The sequence below is a fragment of the Muntiacus reevesi genome, chromosome 10, assembly GCF_963930625.1.
Source record: "Muntiacus reevesi chromosome 10, mMunRee1.1, whole genome shotgun sequence".
In the NCBI taxonomy this organism is placed as follows: domain Eukaryota; kingdom Metazoa; phylum Chordata; class Mammalia; order Artiodactyla; family Cervidae; genus Muntiacus; species Muntiacus reevesi.
In genome coordinates, this window is record NC_089258.1 from 69,643,252 (window position 1) to 69,655,073 (window position 11,822).

Below are 11,822 nucleotides of genomic sequence, written 5' to 3' on the forward strand. Positions count from 1 at the left end.
TCACTCACTTCCATTATCTCTCCCATAATTCTTCATGCTCTAGTCACTCTTTATGCATATACTATAGGATACTTTTTTTTCCTCATCCTGAGTATGAAGCCATGAATAATTTACAGACTTAAGCTTTTGGATTTCACCCTTCAAATTGGCATCCTACATCAAGGATGGTGGGTAACTTGCTGTCACTACACCCATGATCAGATCTGTTGTATAGTTAATATAGTTCTACTGTTAAAGGCAAGAAAGTCTAAAATCATTGCCCATATAAAATCCTTCATTTAAATTAAAATGTATTCTATTGAAAATAACCCCGACTCCCTATGAAAAAAACACATGAGGAAGTTTTCTTATAGTTTTAAGGAAATAATCTAGATGTAAGCTTTGTATCCTGTTCGTTATTAGCAATCATCAGGAATTAAGCAAACACTTGTTTTCGATTCCTTTCGATTCAGGTAATTCCTCCTTGCCTGACCTTGAGCCCTTCTCTTAAGATGAGGTGCTTAGAGTGCTTCCCCAGGGTTGGGGGCCAGGGTTATTTTCTAGAGACCCTCCAGTTTCCCACAGTTGAACCCAAAGTGAACTTTTCATCTTCTTCAGAGAATGAGTCTTCTTGGGTGTGTACTTTAGCAGCTAATAAGGTAACAAAACAGGCAATTTCCCCCTTGGGTCCTAGATTCTCTGCCATGAAGAATCAGGAAGAGAAGAAATGCAATGGGTGAGAGCCACTTGCTCTGAGCCCCTCAATTCCCAGTAGCCAGGTTCTTGCTAATTATAAGATGACTCCGCCCTCATGTGAGAAGCTTCCTGCAAAGATCCCATCCTCCCTTCTGAAAAACCTTTTTTTTTTTGGTTTGTTTTCAAAATAAAGACCCTGCTTAATAGCTGCTTATCTCCTAGACCGTCTCTGACTCCAAATTCTGAAGTCTTAGGGCTATGCGTCTTCATACTTTGATTAAAAATTTAGTCAAAAATTACGGAGTTTAGGATTTAAAGTCATTTTATCAAACTAGGAAACCTTTCTTGATTTGTTGTAGGCACCTCAGAAAATTTTAGGACAGAGTCAGAGGACATCCCATTAGCTTGACCAAAAACTCTATCACGACCTGAAGCAATGCTGACTCCCCTCCTCGTTAGGAGTTATGACTCTGTTTGTCTGAGGAGTTAGATCTCTAGCCAGGATGGTGAGAGGAAGAACCTGGGATCCTTCCCATCAAGCTATTAACGCATGAGACTTAGGGTTGCACTCAGGGTTAAACTCATGTCAATTATCAAGCAAAGGAGCAACTAAGGGAACACAACCCTGCCCCTGGTTAGAGAGCCCCGTGTCCCCCACGGAGCCAGCCAGGACCTCAGCAACCTTCTCCTGTTCCCCCTCATCTAATCAATGACAACAGTGACCGTACCACCAATCCGTCACACACACATCCTCCTCTCCTCACATCCTCCGCTGCCCGTCTTCTGGGTCACACTCTCATCACAGGGCTCTGCTCGCCTCCTAACTGATCTGCTTCCTTCAGCTCCTCTAGGGCATCCTTCACCTTCTGCCAGAAGGTTCCAATTGCCAACCCCGTCGAGCCGTTCTCTAACCATAATCCTTCCACAGCTCCTCTCACAGCCTAACTCAGCCTGACGTGAGAGGCTCAGCCCAGGCTGGCTTCGGTCAAACTCTTCTAGCTCATCCCCTCCTCTCACCCCTCACTCCATCTTCTGCTTTTCTGTCTTCCAAATACACCCCATCAGTGTTTATCAACGCCAATCATTGCCATACCAACTTCACGACGATTACCATGTTCATGGATCACCGGTGTTATTTTTCGCCTATTGTTTTTCTTTCAATTGATTGCATTTTTAACAAAAATAAAATCATTTCCAATGCAACATTGTATCAATGCTGTGAATGGAAAACTGCGATCAGTTGCCATAATGAAAATAGAACTGTAAAAATAAATATAATAAAAAGGAAACAAAGTCATCAAGCTCTGAGAAGACACTGTTGCCTGCTAAAGTGTGTGAGCTGAGAGCCTGTTCTCTGTTTGACCCCAGGGGAGAGCGGCAAGTGTTAGATAAATGGGAAATAGATTCAGGAACACGACAAGATTTATTCCCTGAATTAACCACAATTGAGAGGCAGTTGACAGTGAGTTACTTCTGCTGTTTTATTCAATATTATTTAATGCTAGACCCTAAAATCACTTTAGATGCAGCATCCAATCACTCATATATCTTACAAAACCACACAGTTTTGTCATATATCCTTGCCTTCATGTGAATATGTGGTTTTATAGAAACTCCCGTCTCCTCTTTTCCACCTTTGAAAAAAAGTTTAATGTGATCCACTTTAATTCCTATCCAAATTTATTGAGGTTTGAGTCAATTTTGCATTATTATATTTTTAAAATTTTTATTTGGCTGCATCACATGACTTGTGGGATCTTAGTTCCCCAACCAGAGATCAAACTCAGGCCCATGACAGTGAAAGCTGACAAATGTTTCTTACCCCTTCTCTGGGGGCTTCTCTGGGGGGATAGAGGGTCCTTGTCTGGGAATCCATCCATAACAATTTTCCCCTTTTCCCAGATAAATGCTCCTCCTTTGCTGACTCAATGCAAGCCGTGCATTCTTCTGTACAAAAATTTTCACCTAGCTCACAACTGCTAGTGAACCGAATTCCCCCCTCGGTAGACCATGTCCTCTTTCAAAGGCTGCTTTACATGTGTATATCCAGTACCTAACACAGTGCCTGGAACATGGTAGATACTGGCTGTCTAGAGATATATCATTGGTGACCAGAGACTCGGATATTTACATGTGTTGGCAAGCATGTGAGGAATTCAAGCCAGGGGTCCCTAAACTTTTTGACACCAGGGACCAGTTTCATGGAAGATAATGTTTCCATGGACTGGGTTAGGAGGATGGTTGGGGGAAGATTCGAGTGCATTACATTTATTGGACACTTTATTTCTATTATTATTGCATAGTGGTATATAATGAAATAATACACCATAATGCAAAATCAGTGGGAGCCCTGAGCTTGTTTTCCTGCAACTAGACGGTCCCATCTGGGGGTGATGGGAGGCGGTGGCACAAGAAGTGTGGGGAGCGGCTGTAAATACAGAAGAAGCTACTCACTTCCTGCTATGAGGCCTGGTTTCTAACAGGCTGCGGATCACAGCCGTCTGTGGCCCAGGGGTTGGAGACCCCTGATCTAGGTGATCACAGGCATTTTGAAAAGCCAAGATCAAGAAAAGAGTGGAACCAAGCTTGCTAAATCATGGTCAGGAGACCAGAAGTCAAAGTCTTAAGAGATGAAAGTTCCACGGCTTAACTAGAATTTGTAGCAAATCCTACCTGTGCTAAGATTGCTGGCTTAAAATTAACCCTTTATCCTCCCCTCTTCCCTCCCACTTCTTTGCAAGGTCATGAAAAATGAAGCCTTTGACTCGAGTGTTATTGAACTAAGTCAGTCCTATAAAGATAACTCCTGCATTGCCCATTACATTAAAACCAACTAAGGCCCCCATCCTTTGAAATGATACCAAGGAAGCCTGGCACATAACAAGCCTTCAAAGAGAATTTTGAGTATCCAGGTTGAATACAACATGTGAAATCAACACACTATATAAGTCAGTGGAATATATAATTTCTCATCAGTTTAGAATGAATATTTGGAAGACCAAGTGTTTAGTGATATTTTCTACATGATTCTATTTCACAGTTAGGTCTACTATGACTAGTTGTAAGGCAGAGAAAAGGCATCTACCTTCTATTATTCAAGACTTCTTTTCCTAACAGTTTACCTAGTCTAGAAGTAGTCTTCTTCATCAATTAAAAAAAAAACAAAAAAAAAAAAACCTGTTAAATTATCTGTTTAAAAAGTTAAGTTCTTTTGTTGCTGTTCATAGCTTTGTGAACCTAAGGTTGATCCCAAATTTAGTTATCCAACAATTAAAAGCATACAACCATGTTGTTATTTAAGCTTTATTGGACTATACAAGCCCAATGTTATGGCTACCTACTTATCAATGGAAATCTAGGCAACTTTAAACTTTTGAGGAAGGACAGTTGGACTGGAAATATTTACAGAGACTTTTGAAAATTTTGGTGAAACAGGGTATCACTAGCATTGAGCTGATTACAGTTGCAACCCTGCCAAACTCTGTGCTTGTCAGATGCTTGACGATGCCAGTGTTATGTGTAGCACCAAGGACAGCAGATACCTCATGGCTCCTGACAAATTCCCCACCTAAAATGCACCAGGTTTACAAGCATATATTTAAATACGACTAACAGAGGAGCTTGTACGTGGTCAAATCTTTGAAGTCAAAATGTCTTTGCTCCAAGGAAATGTCAGAGGTTTATTTTTCTTATAAAATCAAGAACCAAGAGGTTCAGAATGAACCATGTAGATGATCACACCTCTTCCCTTTGGATACACAGCTTCCATCAAATGAGTGGGTTTGCCTGTTAACACCTAGCCCATAAGATGCAGACTTGGAAGAGAAACTGGCAAATTCACCTGTCATCAGGCCACACTACTACTCAGACCTTAAAACCTTTGAAGAAAGTTCAAAGAGTAGAAACTTATTGCTCCTTCTTGCCTATGCTCATTATTCATATTTCTCTCTTCTTCTTCTTCTTTTTTTTTTTTGGCCATACCCTGAAGCTTGCAGGATCTTAGTCCCCCTACCACGGATCAAACGCCTGCATTGGAAGCATGGAGTCTTAACCACTGGACCACTAGGAAGTCCCCCTCACATTCCACATTGGAAGCTGAGAAATACTGCCTAGCTTCCCCTACCATCTTCTTACATTACAAAACAAGAATAATACAGGGTAAAGAAGATGAGCTCTGAAACCAGTGAGATCTGGGTTTAAGTCCTTCGTCTTTTACTTGAGCATTTAAGGCAAGTCAGCATCCCTGAGTCTCAGATTCATTGTGTGGCTTAAAAGAGATAATCATTATACATGTAAGATATAGTATGGGGCTTGGCCACATAGTAGATGCTCAATAAATATTACATCTTCCTTGGTGGCAAATTTCTTGGGTAAGAATTCTAGCTTGTCTGGCAGTGAGAAGACAGTGTTTCCAAGCTTGGCGACCCAGCCAGGCCTGTCTCTAGAGAGGTCCCCGGGGGGAAGCTAGTTGAGGAGGTGTGGTGTCAGAAAACTGGATCCCAGGCTCTGCTGCCCAGATGGAGTCCCTCTTTGGCTCACCCAGCTTCACCAAAACACAGGGAGACCAAGTGACTCAGAACAGAATTAGCCCGGTAGAACAGATGTTCCCTTTTCTCTGAGAAGAAAACAATCTGACAAATTCTGAAATGGATACAGCGGTTCTCTCCCTCCAACTAGCAGGAGCTCCCTTGGATTTCAAGGTCACTGTGGGCGGTGTACTCTTCCTTCCCACGCCGCATGCTTTGGCTTCACTCCCTCTCTGGTTTTGGGGCTCAGCATCCCTGCATGCATTGTAAACAATCACGAATTCCACCTTAGGATTTCATCTCCTGGTGATGTTCGGCAGTCCCCACCTTCAGGAAATCAATGTTTGGCAAACAAGTCAAGGCTTCACAGGTTATGAGGGTGATGGCAGTTTTTTTCTCCTGCCTTACGGCTTCATTTAATTAGACCTCCGATTATAACTCAGTGGCAGAGTCGCTCTGCCGGATGGGCTCCAAGGTGCCCACGGGCAACCTTAAGAGCAGAGCGCATAGGAAAGGTGCTGGATTACTTGTCAGCCGATGAAAAATACAGTGAAACCTTTTCTGTTTCAACGGGATCAGGCAAGGTGACTGGGAAAGCTCCCCTGGGCGCAGACACCTGGTAACTCCACATTTACCAAATCATTTCAAGACAGGCTTACAATGAAGTAATCAGCAAAACCACTGTCTGACCTTGAAATTATTCTGCGGCCGCTGGACCCTGAAGACTCTGACGGAGGCAGTTAAATCCAGCCGTCTGGGACTTTGATCAACTGTGTCTGCCCCCTGCAAAACAGCCAGGACGTCTTAGCTGGAAGCTTTCTGGGGGCACGAGGCCCAAGCAGAGAAGTCAGGAGACCGAGATGCTCTTTCTCATCCTGGCAGACATGGAGTTACCTCATGCCTTTGCAAGATTTCAGATGTGCAGAGACTCTGACATTGATTACCCTTACTGAGGACATGATACTTCACAGATACTGTTTTTCAAAAGTAGGAAAAAAAAAAAAAAAAAAACCTGAGGCCCTAAAGTTGCAGGATATTTTGGCAGCTGTGTTCAGGCTGGATATAAAGACATCCTTGTGGGAGCATAGCTTTTCCCTGGATCCATTTCACCTGCTATCTTCAGACAGAGAAGATGGAGAGATAACCGACTGGGTGGAGGATGAGCAATAATGATTTTCTGTTAAGATGGAAATGAGGAAGGTTTTACTGACAAATGACTTCCCGAGAAGCTACAGGGAACCAATCATCCCACTTAAGAACAAGATTGCAACTTCAGAACCAATGCCAGAGACGGCCTAGGGAATAAGACTTACCGATGTGCCCGGTTGGGACAGACACATCCCCTTCTGTTCCCACTCACAGCCACAATCATACTGCCTGCCCATTAGATGTTTGAATATCAATCTCCAACGCTGTCATGCCACTGCTTCCAGAATAGATGCATGAAGGAGATGTGTTCAAACCTCATCTGTGAACATGAAACTCATTATTTCACTCCACAAACATTTACTGAGTACGTGGAACATGCATAATGCTGGGCTAAGAGCTGGTAATGCAAAGAAGAATAAAATACATCTCATTTGGGCACATCAAACCCTTCCAATTTACAGTCCCTTGGACTGCAAGGAGATCCAACCAATCCATCCTAAAGGAGATCAGTCCTGGGTGTTCATTGGAAGGACTGATGTTGAAGCTGAAAGTCCAATACTTTGGCCACCTCATGCGAAGAGTTGACTCATTGGAAAAGACCCTGATGCTGGGAGGGATTGAGGGCAGAAGGAGAAGGGGATGACAGAGGATGAGATGGCTGGATGGCATCACCAATGTGATGGACATGAGTTCGAGTAAATTCTGGGAGTTGGTGATGGACAGGGAGGCCTGGCGTGTTGCGATTCATGGGGTCACAAAGGGTCAGACATGACTGAGCAACGGCAGATCTAGTTCTGGAGACTAATGCATGAACAAATGCAATGTGACTGGTGAATTGAGGAGCAGTGCTTTAATGATAAAAAACATGAGACTTGGCTCTTCCATCATATGTTTACTGCTAACCCTGCCACATAAGTGCTATATGAATTTTGGCATGTTACTAAATCTCTTGGACCCTAGTATATTTACCTATAAAAGTTGAATAGTCTCAAAATGATATCATTAGGGATATACATACATATACATATGTATATATACATATACCTCCAAATTATCATCTGGCACAGAGGAGCTACTCAGTAATGGTTTCACTGAGAATTTGAAAGTTCTATGCCAATGACACTATAAAGTGCAATGAAAGCAGAGAACAGACAGCTACTTTGAGAGTTATCATTAAGCCAGGTTTTAGAAGAGTTGCTGCTAACCCAACAAAAATTAGGGGAAAAATGACTATCAATTGATTTTCATGAGAAAATAACCCAGAGAAGTGAAAGTGAAAGTCCATTTAGGTTGGTATGGAAGGTGCAAAGGCTACAAATGGCAAGGCTGCTGTGGCTAGCTGGAACTAAATTTTGGGATGAGATCACCGTGTCATCACAGGGGGTGCTTTAGAAGGAGGCTAACTGGCTCCAAATTGATAGAATTAATTCTGGGAGCAGGGCACTAGGGCAATAAAGCAAAGAGAGAGGGTGAATTAGGAGATGAAGGTCATGTTGTAGGTTAATGATGAAGATCAGCACCTCATTTAGACTAGAGACAAGGAGACGAGACTGGGCAATGAAATTCAGGGGAATCTATGAAGTGAAGAGAAATAGACTTGATAACCAAGTAGACACAGGGTGTGAGATGGGAGAGGATCCAAGGATGTCACCGAGCTTGGGCTATGGAAAGGTTGCCAACATCTGTTCCATGAAACTCAGTGAAACATCCTTTGTGAGTTTATAGGAGTCCATGGGGCAGGGGCTGAAATCAGACCAATACCCTGTTCATCAGCATAGTCCAATCCTGGTTGTAGCCATGCGCAATGAGTATTGTGCTGTGCCAGCATTTACAAGGGATATCCACAATTAATCCTCCCAACAATCCTCTGAAGCAGGTACTACCGTTCTCAGACTGCAGATGAGAAAACTGAGGCTCAGCTATATGAAAAGTCTTGCCTATTGTTGTACTGCCAGCAAACATTGGAGCTGGAAATCAGCCAAAAATGTTTTTGATGTCAGCCTCCCTCCCCTTAACCATGTCCCTCTATCTGTTTCCTTATGAAGATGCATACCTTATAGGGTTCATATTGTAAAGCCACTTAAGAGGATCACCCTCTTCAAATGAAGATAATATCTCTTCACAGTAACTGATTTTCTTTCCTGGGTTTAATATGGGAGAAAAAATGTTGACTGAAGCCAGGCTGTCTCCTTTTTCAATTTGTTTATTACAGAATATTTGACTAAGCCAGGCACGAAACTCACGTCCCCCAGATTCATTCATTCATTCATTCACTGATCTTCTCTGCTTTCTTGTTCTGTGCCAGGCACTGTGTCAATTGTCTGACAATGTCTGGGATGCCTTTGGAAACTTCTCGGGCCGCTCTTCTCCATTTTACCAACTTCCTCAGAAAAAGTGTCACCCCTTTGGGATTCTGATAGCTCATAGAAGCATTGCGTCTCTCATTTCTGGAATTGCTAAAAATACTGCAGATCATTTTTTACCTAACATTTGAGGAACTGAATTGGGTTCTGCCCACCAGTCTTCCAGAAAATTAAAGTTTTGATAAATGGAATATTGCCTACCATATCAGTAGACAAAGGATGTCACGGTCATCAGGGATTGCAACCACAGCCTATGGTGAGCTACTGAGCCCTGAGGACCCTCGGGATGTGAAAACACAGGATACTGGCCTCAGAAAACCGAGGTGCATATCAAAGGAATGATTTCAGTGAGCCCAGACTCTTGCATCTTCCCATACAAGGAAAAGTGCTAAATTCCTTAACTTGAGATATCTGGTTTTCTTTAATGAAGAGTAATCTTTTGACATTCAGATTGCATGCCCTTTGTTGCAAAACTTCTGGAGCCATTCGTCCTGGCTTCCCCCCACCTCCTCAGAGCCGTTCTTTCAGTGTTACTTGAGATGTTCCCTCCTTTGAGGTCCTAAAAATTCCTGCTGGATAAAATGTGACTCTCAACCTAAAGGTTGTGAATGATTTTTTTTTTTAATGTGGATCATTTTAAAGTCATTATTGAGTTTGTTACAGTATTGCTTCTGCTTTATGTTTTGGCTTTTTGGCCACAAGGCATGTGGGGTCTTAGCTCCCTTGCTGCTGTTTCATCACTAAGTCATGTCCAACTCTTTGCAACCCCATAGACTGTAGCCTGTCAGTCTCCTCTGTCTATGAAATTTTTCAGTGGAGTGGAGATTCCCTGCTAGTTCAGCTGGTAAAAAATCCACCTGTAAATGCAGGAGACCCTGGTTCGATTTCTGGGTTGGGAAGATTCCCCAGAGAAGGGATAGGTTACCCATTCCAGTATTCTTGGGCTTCCCTGGTAGCTCAGATGGTAAAGAATCTGCTTGCAATGTGGGAGACCTGGATTCAAATCCTGGGTTGGGAAGATCCCCTGGAGGAGGGCATGGAACCTACTCCAGTACTCTTGCCTGGACAGAGGAGGTTGGTGGGCTACAGACCATGGAGTTGCAAAGAGGCAGACATGACTGAGCAACTAATCACGCACACATGCAATTCGGGAATGTGTTCCCATGTCTACCTCCAGGGAATCTTCCCGACCCAGGAATTGAATCCATGTCTCCTGTGTCTCCTCCATTGGCAGGCAGATTCTTTCCCACTAATACCACCCAGGAAGCCCCATAGCTCCCCTACCAGGGATCAGATCCCTGCGTTGGAAAGTGAGATCCTAACCACTGGACCACCAGGGAAGTCCCAAGTTGTGAAAATTTTTTAGTTGACAGTTTGAATCTCAATTCAGTCTTCACAAAGAGAGACAGATCTTCCCAGTCAGGGAGGGCCATGTTGGCCTCCCACTGGGTGGAGATGCCTCAGCTGTGACTTGCATCTATGGAACTTAAGAGTCTGCGGAATTAGTGCCACTGGAAGTCTCCATCACCCACATATCCATCTCTGCTTTGAAAATGAGATGTCCATTCCTGTTTCAAAAATTCAAATTAGGGGATCTGGTCTCAAGGTCAAAGTGGCAAAGGAAGGCAGTTGGGTAGCCATCAAAGTACCATCATTAGTGCAGCTGATAGGTAAGCCATGAATAAGAAATTCCAGAGCTCAAGGTGGGGGATCAGAGGGACGACTTAGTACTGCTTCTCTTTAAATCAGTGGAACTGTTTCTAGAAAGACTGGAACACTGCTTTGTCTTTGATTTTCAGATTATTCACTGCAGCACACACCGCATCGTATGAAAACTTACATTTATGGCGGACCTCCAAGTCGTTGTGATTTCTTAGATGTTAGGGATTATGCTGGATTCACCTTTAGCCCTAATGTTTAGCACAGCACCTGGAACTTAGAAAGTCTTTAATACATACTGTTCAGAGCTACCACTTTAGGCCTTAACTGTCGACAGGGATGAACATAAAGCTCACAGAAGAAAGTAATTTAATTCACTCTAGAGTCTTCTCTGCACTTCTCTTACCCAAGATGAATGGCAAAAGTATATGTGGGTTGGTGGGGGAGGGGGAAGGTGGATGGTTTTATAAATGAAGATGGATTATAATATTGTTATGTTGTTCTTTTATTATGACCTAATACATCCTAAAAGAAAAAAAAAATCTTACCAAAGAAAAAGTAGAAAGAAGAATCTGTGGTCTCTTCAATTAATGTAATGGAGAATCTCAATTTAGCTCAAGAGAGAGTCAGTCATGCCTGGGCTTGTCTATTGAATTGGTGAGAGCAGCTGCCCGGAGTCTGTTTGCATATGGATTGAGGGTCCTCTTGGGACAGTTCTCATTCTGAACGAAGAAGTTGCCTGGCAACAAGAATTTGACCCATGGAGACAGCCTTACCCAACAGAGGAGCAAGGAAGCCTGTGTACAGTGTGGTCTGTCATCTAGATCTGTCTCCCAGCTGGATCACAGGAATATATGCCGACATGTCACAGAAAGTGGAGCGTCTAAATGAACAAAACGAGGACAAACAAATCTGCTTTACTAATATTTTACATTGAAGAGCACTGCTGTGTTTCAGGAATCCTCTGATAGACTCAAACCTCAATGGAAGGGAGGCATTTTCCCCTTTCTCACTAAAAATCAGTTTGGGTATTGTGATGTTGCCAAAGCATTCAGTACAGTCTGTGGCTGAGCAGCAACAGTTGAGGGGAAAAGACTCCAAAGTCCAGTGAAGCATTAGGAATCAATTCCTATAGGAGTGGGACTTCCCTGGTGATCCAGTGGTTAAGACTCCACCTTCCAATGCAGAGGGTGCAGGTTTGATCTCTGGTCAGGAAATAAAGGCCCAAATGCCATAGGGTGTGTTTAAAATTTTTTTTTAATTATTTTTCACAAGAATTATCATCAGTAATATTAGGTATCAGAAGACAAAAGTAATGTCAAAAATAATACTAAAAATGCCTAAAGGATGTGGGGGTATCCAGGTGATGCTCACTGGGAGATGTCTGCCCCTGGTATGTAGTAGCAAAGTGACAAAGTGGTACCCAGCAGAGGGCTGATGGGAAACTCTT